The following is a 14634-nucleotide window of genomic DNA, read 5'->3' on the forward strand; positions in this document are numbered from 1 at the left end:
TCTGTAATACTGTAATAATGAACTCAAAATTAAAGAAAACACCAAAAATCGGGAGAAAAGGAATAAAGATCTAAAACTTCCACAAACATAGAAATTTTCAAGTAGAGTCTCAAAGTATTTAAAATAGATTAAATACTTAGTTAAAGCATGATACAGGTATCACATTTATGAAAAACATTTTCTCTGTGATGCCTTAGAGTCTTTTTGATTTTTCTAATTTTTGTAAGTTTTAGAAATAGTTATGTAGAAAATGTAGGTTTTAGAAGAAGCAGCATTTATTCCCTTACCCTTGGCACAGTAGATACACATTTCCCAACCCTCTTAGCCCATTCTGTGCACCCCGTATCAATTCCCCCCCTAAATTCCATTAGAATATTTAGACTTCTTTTCAAGGTAGGGCTTCTTCTGTTTAAGAACATCTAATCCCTAGCCTGAACTGCAAGATACAGCCAAGAACTGTGTGACTATGTGCCCTCTGTATCCCGAAGAAGATGGAGATGATGAAGAAAAGGGTCTCAAAAAGACCCCAGACCCAACTCCCAAGGAGTGGGCCAGGGGTGGACCGGGGTAAAGGCCGGGAGGTGGATAAAATCAAAGATTGGACAGGTCGTATTATAAAATTGCAACACTGGATCGGAGAATGTGCACACATCTTGTAACCTCTATGCCTGAGAGGCACCATTAAATCCTTTTCTTACCTTACCTCCATACTAAGTTGCCTTGGAGTTTTTTTCTCCTTGAGTTTTCTTTCAGCAACACTGTTATATAAATATCAACACTCAACTGTCTTTTGAGTTGCTCAAACTCACACAACAGTTTAGACAGAATTAGGACCAGTCAACTTAAAAAGTCTGACTTTCCAATTCCAGCCCTAACCCTAAGTGAATTCAAATATACTAATGGAATGACATTACATCTATTTTTTGTCCTTTGATATCACTTCATTGGCTGGTTTTAATAATTGTTTGGCTCTTTTCTTACATATTTATTCTCATCTATCTCAGTATTTTCTAGAGAGTATGAATTCAACAACACAAACAAAACCTATGTTTATTGGCAGTTATAAGGATCTCTGTTATGAGGGTAAATACAAAATAGATACTGGAATGAAAAGTTCAGTTATGGAAATGTGCTTATAACTGAGGAGAAAGAAAAGCAGCAAAATCATATTTCTCACAAGTTAATGAGATAATCTTTATAAGAGGAGATTAAAAGAATAGATACACAGAATTATCAGTCAACAAACGAATACCTTCCATAAATTTTATCAGCTTAAGATAGGACCAAAATAGGGTTAATGGCAATTTGGATCAATTCACTTTAACTTCTAAAACATGGATATCTCTAGCACAGTCATTGCACATGGTACCCTTTTGGCATTTAAGGATATGGATTCACATGGGGACAGGCATGATCAGTGAAATAAATAAGTCTGTCTTAGAAAAGAAAATCAGTGAAGTTGACTTGTAAAGTTTGATAAGTCTAGGGGCTTCTTAAGTGCAACAACAATTGAAGGTTGGAGAAGTAAAATCCAATAAAGTGACAACACATATTTGTTAATTGATGTTACTCTTCATTCCTTTCTATCTTTTGATAGATTATGAGATCTATGTTCATTGATCACCATAAATTTTATTTATAAATTATGAAGACATTTTTTCACAGAATGCAATCTAATCAAATTATTTAGAATCTAATCTGAATAGGAAGAAAGGCAATACAGGTATGAAGAATTGCCTGTGTGAGGGTATGTGCTGATATTATACACGAATAGTACTTACCAAGTTGACATAAATGAAAAAGCTTTTCAGTATAATCTATAGTGGCAATATAATTTATTCTAAATTTAATGTTAATTTATTCTTCTGAAAGACTAAGAAAAAAAAGTCAGATTACATTCCCCCTCTTATGAAGTGTAACAGAGATAACATGACAAGTGCATGCTTAATGCCAAGCAGCCAAGCCTTGACTTACTTGGAGTACAGTTACAGGCACAGGCAAGTCTGCTGAGATTAATGGGATAGGTTATGTGTGCGGTACACACACTGATAAGGAGATTTCCAGTCTGATTTTCAGATTGTTCATTTTTTTAAGTGAGCACCCTTACTTCATATTTGTCATCAAAATATAAAGATTTTTGTATTAAAATTTGTGCATGAACACATTGACTATATGTATGCAAATATACACACACATGCATATGTATATATATATTTCGTTTACATACATACGTTGTATTACAAATCTTACAATTAGTCATTTTACAGAGGCAAATGTTTCTGCACATACTTTTTTCTCCATCTTGAATAAGACATCACACAAAATATTCATGACACTCAGGAACTATTACCGAGGGGGATAAAGAAGCTTCTTAGAATAAAACCCAGGAACTGATAAACAGACGCCATTAAAATGTGTTTTCGTGCTAGTATTCAACCAAAATTAGAATTATCCTTTGCTTTGATGTTATCATTTGTAGTGTAGCCCTTATTTAGTTGTTTTGATGTATGCAATAATTGATACTTCAATAATAAACTTGTTTATATTCAAAATGTCTTTAATCTTTGTGTGGTTCTTTTGGTGTCTTTTTGAGACCGAAGTGCCTTCTTGGCATATCACTACTCTGATGTTTTCTTTGCAAGTCTTTCACTGCCAGTGTATTGACATGAATAGCACTGTTTTCATATCTACCACCTATCCATCACTGAGAAACAAATACAGATTTGCTGTCTTTCTCTACTCAATTTTTTTGGCTTTAATCATACATGTATAATTTTTATTGATATATGATAATAATCCTTATTAAGTAGAAGGAATTATGTGAAAAAACAGAAAAGTGGTTGTTATGGGTTGACCCTGGCCGGTTGACACAAGGTTCCCATCAAGCTGCCGTAGTGCTCCCCTCTTCAGTTGGAGAAGGGAGAGAAATATAACAGAAGGGTTGAGACAGACAGGGATAGATATCTCACCAATTATCGTAATGGGCATAACAGACTCTATCTGGGGAAATTAATTTAATTTGTTACAATCAAATCAGAGTAGGGTAATGAAAGAAAGAAAGAAGAAAATCTTAAAAACACCTTTACCCCATCCTGCCCTTCTTCCTGGGCTTAATTTACTCTTCATTTTCTCTGCCTCCTCACCCTCCACACAGGGGGACAGGGAATGGGGGCTGCAGTCAACTGCAGTCACACATTGTTTGTGCCAATCCTTCCTCAAGGAGAGAACTCCACACACTCTCCCTCTGCTCCAGGGTGGGTCCTCTGCAGGGTCACAGGTCCTGCCATCAGCATGGATTCCTCTTTCCAAAAGTCCACAGGTCCTGCCAGAAGCTTATTCCAGTGTTGGTTTCCCACAGGGTCACAGTCTCTTTAAGGCATCCACCTCTGGCGTGAGGTGCTCCATGAGTTGCAGGTGGATCTCTGCTTCACCATGAACCTCTATGTGCTGCAGGGGAACAGCTGCCTCACTGTGGTCTTCACCATGTATGTGGGGGAATCTACTCTGGTGCCTGCAGCACCTCCTCCCCCTCCTTCCTCACTGACCTGGGTGTCTGAAGAGCAGTTTCACATATTCTTTAAAAAACTGTGTAAACACAGAACAATGATAGATTTTCTTGTTTCTGCATTTATTATACTTGCTAGATTTTATGTCTCAATCAAACAATAACCATGTTTTGTGCATTTTCCTTCCATTCTAGTAAGAATGTGTGGTGGATTGACCTTACCTGGCTGCCAAATGTCCACCCAGTAATTGTCTCACTCTCTCTCCTCATCTGGAAAGAGGAGAGGACAAAATAGGATGTACAGGTTCGTGGATTGAGATAAGGACAGGGAAATCACTTACCACAAGTCACTGTCATGGACAAAAGATACTCAACCCTGGTTGCTCCTCACAGAGACCCCCACTGCCAACACCTAGATATGACTATTACCTAGCTTGAGATATAGATAGATAGATAGATAGATAGATAGATAGATAGATAGATAGATAGATGTGGAATATTTTTGCTGGACTACAAACATTACCAAGTTCTTTGAGAACATACTAAGTTGCGTTCACTGCAGTGTTAATGAAGTCATGTCATCTCTTTGGTTCATTAATAACATAATACTCGCAATACTCACCTATACGCAGAATGTCTTATGCAAGTTCTTCATGAGGTTCTGTGTCCTAAATGGCAAGGTTAAACAGTCATCCACTAGTGGTTATATACTTGCTCAATTAATTTAACTACTGAAAGCATCCAAAAGACTTTTGGCACAGTGGCCCTCCTTCTTTTGTATAAATCGAATTTCTTCTTGCTTGTGTCTCAGATAAGAATGTAAACGGCTTTTATAAAAGATTTGTAATTTGTATTTTCCCCATGTCACATTGCTGCTGTGGACTTAAGAAGTGCTGGGGATGCAGACCCTATTACATGGTCACTGTACCTGAGGCACTTTTTTCACAACTCTGTTTAATAACATTTGTTCAGAGGAGACAAGAAAATGTTTTGTGGGTTAATGGAATACACGACTCTTAACAGGAATTCAAGTTGACTAATGGATGTACATTCAGATGCTGAAGTGCTGTTGAAGAAGCAAATCTGAACTGGTAACAGGAAAACTCCATTAGTGACATATTAGTATTTTTCTGAGGCTTCAGTGGAATCTGAAGTAGAACACATAAAAAGAAAGACTAGTTTCTTATTTATGGATAAGTGAATCTGAAAGACATTTTGCTAAATGTGAGGGACATAGGAAAGAAAACAGAGTCTCCTAGAACTAGTAAGAGACATGCATACTGTCCTGGTTTTGTCTTGGATAGAGTCAATTTTCTTCCCAGTAGGTGGCATAGTGCTGTGTTTTGCATTTAGGATGAGAATAATGTAGATAACACAGATTGATGTTTTGGTTGCTGCTGAGGACAGCTTACACTGAATGAAGGACTTTTCACCTTCTCATGCTGCCCTGCCAACAAGAGGGCTGGGAGTGCACAAGAAGTTGGGAGGGAATGCAGCTAGGACAGATGAATCAAACTGACCAAAGGTATATTCCAAACCATAGTATGTCATGCTGAACAATAAAACTGGGTGGAGTTGGCTGGTGGGTGGCAGCCCACTGCTCACGGTCTGGTCAGTGGGCAGCATGCAATTGCATTATGCATCACTTGGTTTGCATAATCTTCTTCTTCTTCTTCATTATTATCATTATTATTATTATTACTTGCTCTCTTTTTCTGTCCTATTAAAATTTCTTTATCTCAACCTACAAAAATTACCTTTTTTTTTTTTTTTATTATTATTCTTTCTCCCATCTCACTGGAGGGGAATAAACTAACAGCTCTGTGGTGTTTAGCTGTCTGACAGATTAAACCACAACACACACCTACTTGGTCCCTGGAATTATTGTGTGCATATTCTACTCTAGGATTTGAATCAGGGGATGGTACTTTCATCAAGAATCTCTTTAGAGATAGAGGAATATATGGATATGTAGATTGCATGTGTCTCTGAATTCAACAGTAGAATGAGATGAACTGCAGATGCAATCTGATATCACACTTAGAAATACATTCAATGAAATCTCACTCTGAAAATATTTTATATTTTCCAATCTGGGCTTAGTCTGGGGCTTAGATAATACAGCAAAGGTGCGTAAAGTGAAACTTCTTGTTCCTTCTGTGTGTCAGAACAATAAAAAAGAAATGAAAATAAAAAGACAGAAAATGAGAAAAAACAGCGGTTACCTTCAAAAGCCCATTTATTGCTATAGTAGATCTCTACAAAATTTGAATGCTTTTCTTCCACAGCTTTTCAGATGAAATGAACAAGATCACTGCCATGTGCATGCACATAAATAGTTAACCCGGCAACACCAAGCAAACAGATTTGCTATATGGACTACACAATAGATACAGTTCTTCCTTTTTCCTGAAGGAAATGCTTACCATAATTGACATATATAATCTGAAATATATACCTCAGAAACTGACATTCCTCCCACTCTGATACATGTTCACATCAATTCCCAAGTTGTTTTCAATTCCCTCTCATAAAAAGAAGACTGGTTCCAGATGTTAAGCTTAAGTAAGGAAAATATCAAAAGAAAAGGATTTTTACCTTCCCAGTCTGAGAAATGCCATAGATAATGTAATAGATGGAAGAAATTGCAGTCTAATGCACACTTTATCAGGGTGAGCATGAGCAACATATGGTGAGAAAGCCAACTTCTCTTTAGCGCACTGAGCAGCAGTGATTGGTCAGTGGCACTTCTGAAAAGGGGACAAGAAAAACAGGTCAGAAAAGCAAGTCTGACTGTAGTAGGTCAGAACACGTCAGTGTCTCTGAAGACAGAATTACGCAAAGGTTTTTAATGAATATTTATTTTCATGGGAAAATTATTTTAATGGGAACTGGATGTTTGTATAGCATATCTGTTTGGAAAAAGGTTTTCAAAAGGAAGTTTTCAAAATAACAGAAAAAGGAGCTAAAATATTAATAAGTCTATCTATGTGATTTCTGAAAAGATAGGAATGCTGACATGGTTTTAATAGGAGTTATATAAATCTTTCTGTCCTGTACCTATGCTCTTTTCCAAATCATAGTCAATAACCTTTCATGTGCTTGCTATTTACATCACTGTTTACAGTGTATCCTTAGTAACTGCATTGCCTTTATTAATAGTACACCTCATACTACTATATTTCACACCAAGATAATTTTATTATTTAATTTCAAACATTTTTAGAATGACATTTACATTGTCCAGTTTGTTGCATAGACAGAGTTAGTCCCAAGTCTTCTTTCATCTCTAAGGATGTTTACTAGAGAGTTAATATTTTTTTTTTACTTCAGGTTCCTTATCTCTATTTTATTCAGAAATAAATTTTGATCCAAATTTCACCAAAATCAATGAAATAATTACAATTTTTTGAGCTGGTTCTGTGTCAGAATCTAAATGAAGATAATGCAGTGTGCTAAGCGTTTAATAGACTTTCTTTATATTTTCTTCTTTTTTTGCACAAAAGATGTGTTTCTTTCTAGTTTAAAATATAAAAAGCTGGGAAAAAGAATTTTCAGGGTTGGTTTTTTTTTCCTTTTATGCTAATATAAAGATAAAACCATAATAAGAATTCAATATACTTGAAATATCTACTATAAAACTATGTATCTTACATTAAAACTACTTGGACTTCATATATCTTCTTTTCAGTGTGTTCATGACAAAAGAGGTTATTAGCTTATTGTCAGAGATTGAAGTGTTTTTTGATTTCTATAGTCTTGAGTGTTAGGAATATTATGAAAAAAAACCAAACACCCACCTCCAACCTACCTCTAAGTAGTTTTTAAATTTAAGTGATTAACCAATGTGAGGTAATGGTACTGATATTTGAGAATATTTTGCTGAGTGACATGCCCCAAAGTTATTTAAAGAATATACAACACCATCTTTCTCTGAAGATGGGGCCACAAAATGCTAGAATCTATGAGAAAAAGAAAATACCACTGCTCTTTCCATTTTCCTTTCTCATAATTTCTAACCCTTTTCCACATAGCTCTGACACTTAGTTCCAAAAGCTCTATGTTGAAATGACATTGAAAACAATATTTTTGTGTCTGTATATCTCTGTATATTGTTCCCTTCTGTGGGTTTTTTTTATTGCAGTTTGTTATTTCTTTCTCACACAGAGGGCTTTAGTCCAGCCACTACTGCATGTCTAAGTTTATCACCAGATCATAGTAAACCTCTCTTTATAGCAAAGTAGAAGAAAACACAGATAACTCTTACTTCAGCTCTGTCTGTATTTTTTCACAGCCAACAGACATTACTGTTTCAGCTATAAAGGATGCAGACAGGGTTATGGGGTTTTTTTAACACTGAAAGAGACATTGCATCTATCAACTTCTCTGTGGTTAACCTAACTCAAAACAAAATGTTGGAATGGAAGATGTAACTGGGAATATAAGCTACAGAACAGAAACCTAGGACAACTGCACTGTTAGCTTAGACAAGTCATTTACGTTTCTAAATCTAGGTGGTATGAATTTAGAAGTATGTGTCCTGAAAAATATAAGGTGCCCTTTAAAATAAAACCAACCAAACATATAAAAAACCCCACCCAATTTCTTTGGGATGGAAAACTTAATACTTTGTAAGTCTTTTTTACTATTTTGTTACAGCATTGTGGTATATTTAGTAAATTACTAAGCACTCCTTAACAATCTCTAGCTTTATTGACACTGCTATTCCACAAACTGCTGATTGCTTGATTTTATGTCCAACATTTGTGACACTGATAACAAGAGGAAAAAGATGTTAGGAGTATGGCCACAGTTGTGTTCTTACCACTCCTCTTTCCTGCCCTTCCCTCCAAATCTTGCTTGGAAAAAATGACTGTATAGGCCTGAACTGGGTCTGGCTGAGAGGGTTCATTTCCCTGTACTAGCCTTCACACATTTGCGTTGGTAGATAGAAAGGTGTTGACAACACACCAGTGATTTGGCTACTGCTGAGCAGCCCTGGCACACATTCAGCACTGTAACATCCCTCCCCCCAGCTGAGGCCAGGATCCTGGGATGGGATGCAATCAGGCCAGCTGACCCAAATTAACCAAAGAGATACTCCATACCATATGACGTCAGCTCAGATATAAAAGAGAAAAAGGAGGAAGAGGGGGCATTTGTTGTTTACAATATTTGCCTGCTGAGAAATGGCTCTGTGTGCTGAAGACCTGCTTCCTGGGAAGTGGCTGAACTTTGCTAGCTAATGGGAAGTAGAGAATAAACCTTGTTATTTTCCTCTTCACTTGCGCACATGCAAACTTTTACTTTTGCTTTAGTAAACTGCCTTATCTCAACCTATGAGTAGTTTTCCATCTTATTCTCTCTCCCCTGTCTGGCTGGGAAGCGGAGTGATAGAGCAGCTTGGTGGGCACTACTTTTTTCAGTTCCTAGCCATGCCTGTATTTATGAGCATTTCCAGAACAGTCTTGGACTATTTTCCAAAAGTGCTGCTTAAGTGCTCTGCATGCTTGTAATTTATATAGAAGGATTACATTCTTCCTGGAATCGAGTAATACTTTTTTCTTAAAGAGTATGATATTTTGGTGTCAAGATCTGCTTTCCATATCACAGAACTGTTGAGATTGAAAGAGACCTGTGGAGGTCATCTGGTTCAACCCTCTCACTCAGGCAGGGTCACCTAGAGTCGCTTGCCCAGAACCATGTTCAAACGGTTTTTGAATATCTCCATTTTGAACGTCTCTGGGCAACCTGTGCCAGTGTTCAGTCACATTAACAGTAAAGAAAGGTTTCCTGATGCTAAGATGGAACTTCCTGTATTTCTGTTTGTGCCCATTGCCTCTGGTTTCTGTTACTGGGCACCACTGAAAAGAGCCTGCCTCTGTCCTCCTTCAGGTATTTATATACATTGATGAGATACCCCTGAGGTGATCTAGGCTGAACAGCACCAGATCTCTCAGCTTTTCCTCAGAGGAGGGATGCTTCAGTCCATTAAACACCTTGGTAGCCCTTTGGTAGACTCTTTACACCATGTCCCTCTCCCTTTTGTACTGGGAAGTCCAGACCTCAAAATATATAGTAGCTCACATCTTAAAGTTCTCAAATGGAAGCAAGCACTCTAAAGTTTTTAGCCACATTCCTTGACAGTGGATCAGGCTTTCAAAGTTCGCGTGAGGCACAGTGTTTGAGAACATGGATTACAATTGCAGACTTCCCTCTCCATTTTGAATTCCATAGCAGAAAATAGAAGATGTATTCTCTAACTTCATAGTTAGAGCCATAATCATTCCTAATCACTTTAAGCGTCTTTGTTTGTTAATGCCTTGAAAGGAGCAGATTTGGCAAAAAAAAGTAATTAAGCTAAATAATTTTAATGTCTTTCTTCAGATTAAATGGGAAAAGTTTTGTTGGCTTTCTTTTTCTTCCATTAACTGTAAAACAGGTGAGAACAAACTGTTCAGGCTTTAACAGCTAATGTTTGTATGTTTAAACAAGGGGAAATAAATTCTGACAATATCATCTAATAGTGGAAAACTCTCCTGAGAATTAGAAATTGGGGTTCACTGTCTTCAGCCAGACATGGTCTGAAAGGCCACTGCTGCATGGTGTATTTCAGAAGCTTCTTTCCATTTGAGCATACTCATTTGCTTCCAGACATAAAACAGCCTGCTTCACCTTTCAGTGAGGTTCTATTTGACTCTCTTTGCATTATCTAAGACATGACAATGCAATAATCATGATTCCCAGATACACACTATCTAAGAAAAATAGTATGGCCAAATAAAAAAAAAAGGCAAACTTTACGAAGTTGTCAATACAATGGGGTTTTTTTTGCATTTCAGAAAGCTGTATTTTTTTTTAATTCCCATCCAAAATGAAGCATCTTCCCAATAATTTCACAAAATTGTATTAAACTTTTGTTATTAACGTTGCATTACTTTTTTAAAATATACTACATAACACTTAGAAGTTATTATGAATAATTATAAACCAATAAAACAGAAATATACTTACCAAATAAATGGGTAGTGTAAAGCAGTGAATTTTCTGTGCGTAATAGTTCCTAGAATCATTTAGGTTGGAAAAGACCTCTAAGGTCACCAAGTCCAACCATTAACCCAGTACTGTTAAGTCCACCACTAAACCATGTCCCTAAGTACCACATCTCCACATCTTTTAAATAACTCTGGGACTGTGGGACTCAATCACTTCCCTGGCAGCCTGTTCGAATGCTTGGCAAGTCTTTCAATGAAGAAATGTTTCCTAATATCCAGTCTAAACCTACCCTGGTGCAACTTGAGGCCATTTCCTCTTGCCCTGTCACTTGCACTTGGGAGAAGAGACTGATCCCCATTTCACAACAACCTCCCTTAGGTAGTTGTAGAGAGTGATAGGGTCCCACCCTGAGCCTCCTTTTGACATCTAGTCAACTGGGATCTCGCTGGTTAGGCAGGACTGCTAGTAAACTACAGGAAGTGGTTAGTGAGCACTTCCACCAGCTCCCTCAATATCCTCAGGTGGATTCCATCTGACACTATAGACTTGTGCATGTCTAAGTGGTGTAGCAGGTTGCTGAACATTTCACCTTTGATTAAAGGGGCTTCATTTTGCTCCTTGTCCCTGTTTTCTGCCTTAGGAAGCCTGGATACCTGGAGAACAGCATGTCTTGCTATTAAAAACTGAGGCAAAGAAGATGTTTTCCTCATCCTTTCTCATTATGTTCCCCTCTGAATCCAGTAAAAGATGGAGATTCTCCTTAGCCCTTGTTTTGTTGCTCATGTATTTATAGATATATTTTTCTTGCCTTTTATGGCAGTAGCCAGTTTAATTTCTTGATGCATACTAATGCAAAACAAACAAAATAAGGTAAAGTCAATTTTGAGTATGAATGAGCAATTTTCAACTGATGGGTCCTAAAAAATTTGCAGAGACAATAGAGATCTTTGCATTAAGCAACTAGCCCATCACAGTCACAAACCATCCAGATTTAAATATTTCTGATTCAGTAAAGGAAAACAGAATTGATATTTAATTGGTAAATGCATTTCTGACATATGCAACTCCATAAACCTAACTTCAGCTGCAAATATGACATACAGAAAAAACCCAAACCTATCTGTAAAGGACTGGCAAAACAATCACCACAAGGGAATAAAAATTGAGGGGTTTTATCAGTTTTGAATTCAGCATTACTAATTCTCCATACTGTAAAAACATTTCAAAATTATTGGCTATTTTAAGAAAAAGAGAATTAGCATCTCTATCAACTTTGCAAGTTGATGCTTCCAAAGCACTAAAGACATGCCCTTCAAAGGTCATTCTTTTCTTTGTTTGTGCTGTGAAAAATGCTAAGGGACTACCTACACACAGAAATATCAAACATAAAATTGAGTGCCTCTGTCCTTTAACCTGTTATCAAAACAGACACAAAATAATTTTGTGTCTAGGTTTTATTTTTCAGATTATACTTCATTAATGAAACAAATAACAACATTGGACCAAGTGTGACATTGGAGGTCACAGAGAAAAAGAAGAAAGAAGGAAAGAAGAAAGGAAGGAAAAACGGACTTTAGGGCACATTACTTTCTACCATTTTGAAATGGCTGGAATGAATATCCTACATCTTCACTCTTTGAACTCTAAATTTAAAGCTTAATGACTTTAGCCATGAAAGAAATATAATTAGAAAAACACCCCAAGAATAAAAACATACCAAAACCCCCCCAAACCAAAACAAAAAAAAACCCCACAAATGCATAATTTTTATAGTCATAGAATCATAGAATCAAGAGGGTTGGAAAAAAACCTACGAGATCATCAAGTCCAACCCTTGTTCCAACATTGCCATGGTTACTAGACCATGGCACTAAGTGACACATACAATCTCATCTTAAAAACCTCCAGGGATGGTGAATCCACCACCTCCCTGGGTAGCCCATTTCAATGTCTGATTACTCTCTCTGTAAAAAAATTTATTCCTAATATCCAACCTAAACCTCCCCTGGCACAGCTTAAGACCATGCCCTCTTGTCCTGCTGCTGGTTACCTGGGAGAAGAGACTGACACCCACCTGGCTACAACCTCCTTTCAGGGAGTTGTAGAGAGTGATGAGGTCTGAGCCTCCTCTTTTCCAGGCGAAACAGCCCGAGCTCCCTCAGCCTCTCCTTTTAGGACTTGTGCTTGAGTCATCTTCACCAGCCTTGTTGCTCTTCTCTGGACCTGCTCCAGCACCTCAATATCCTTCCTGAACTGAGAGACCCAGAAAAGGACAAAGTACTCAAAGTGTGGCCTCAGCAGTGCTGAGTACAGGGGAAGAATCACTTCTCTGGTCCTGCCGGCCACACTGTTCCTGATACAGGCCAGGATGCCATTGGCCTTCTTGGCCACCTGGGCACACTGCTGGCTGGTGTTCAACTTCCTGTCAATCCAAACTTCCAGGTTCCTTTCTACCTGGCTGCCCTCCAGCCACTCAGTCCCCAGCCTGTAGTGCTGCAGGGGGAATAATATAATATAATGTAATGTAATGTAATGTAGTATAATATAATAATGTAATATAATATAATAATAATATAATACCCTTGAACAACAGTCCCAGTAGACCAGAGCTGAAAATTCCTATTTCCATAAACACATTCAATTTTCAGATCTTGAGTTCTGCAAATATTTCATAAAATGGGCTGTTCTCCAGGTTGCTTTTGACTTATGTTCTTAAATTTCTACATTTATTCACATATTCAACAGCTGCACTGTGTTTTATGACAATGCACTGCTGCATAAACACGGTGGTAGAACTGATCTGATGAGTCAGCAGTATGATACTGTGCCTTGTAGAAGAACTTGGAAAGTTTTAGTGAACACAAACATTGATTATTGTTGATATGAAAGGGACGTATCAAAAGGACATTCCAAAATGCAAAAGGTTTTGCATGGATTCAGTATCTTAGAAGAAAGAAGTATATAGGCATTCAGCCCATACTTTTCTGGTTCAATATTGAGGATTTTGGAGCTAGAGGAGTTGCATGTGAAGAAAGATATAAATGTTCTCCTGCAGTACCCAACACACATGATCAGGTTCTGAAAACATAAGAGAAAACAGTGTTAATTTGCTGTTGAAAAGTTGATCACAATTTCTTCTTGCATGTATCCAGCTGAACAGCTTATCTTTTTATTTTCTGCAATTTGATCTGTGACAGAGATCACACTATTGCTTGGTCTGTCACAAGACTGCATAATGTATGCACAGTCTTGTCAGTTTGTCTGTAATTTGCCTTAGATATTTGAGATATTTTGAAGCTTAAATAATAAACAAAGCACCATATAAAATAAGAAAAAATGCAACTGTGATAAATGTCCTATATTTAAATTAAATTGTGTATAGTACATTAAAATATATTTTTTGTAGCTGATTATTAATGCAGAGCAAGGACTAGAAGATGTAATCATAATTTTTTGTCAAATATTAGCTTTCTAAATATTGATTATTATAGAGATGACTGATTACAAGGAGTGTCCAAACTGATCACTGTAATACTGCTATTTATTTGTGTTGAGAATTGCCACATGAAAGAGACAGCGACATTAACACATAGTAGGAGGCTGCATAATGCTGGTGTAAGTGTAGAACTTTTCTACATTTTATTATATTTCTCTTGAATGAGTCCAGAGGAGGGCAGGAAAGCTGTTGAAAGGGCTGGAAGGTATGTCCTGTGAGGATTGGCTGGGAACTTTGAGTTTGTCTAGTTTGGAGAAAAGAGGGTTGTTCTCATTGCTCTCTACAGCTTACTGAGGTAAGGAAGTGGACAGGGAGTGCTGAACTCCACTCCCCAGTATCCAGTGATAGAACGAGTGGGAAGGGTTGAAAACCACCCCATGCACTTCTTTCCCAAGAAGGTGGTCAGCCAGTGGGACAGGTGTCCTAGACAGGTGATGGATGCCCCAAGCCTGTCAATGTTTACAAGGTATTTGGAAAATACCCTTAATAATATGCTTTAACTTTTGATCAACCTTGAATTGGTCAGGCACTTGGACTAGATGATCATTGTATATTCCTTCTACCTGAAACAGTCTATTCTGCTCCTACTCCTATTCTATTCTATTCTATTCTATTCTATTCTATTCTATTCTATTCT

Source organism: Corapipo altera, unplaced genomic scaffold (assembly GCF_003945725.1).
Source record: "Corapipo altera isolate COAL_440 unplaced genomic scaffold, ASM394572v1 0, whole genome shotgun sequence".
NCBI lineage: Eukaryota > Metazoa > Chordata > Aves > Passeriformes > Pipridae > Corapipo > Corapipo altera.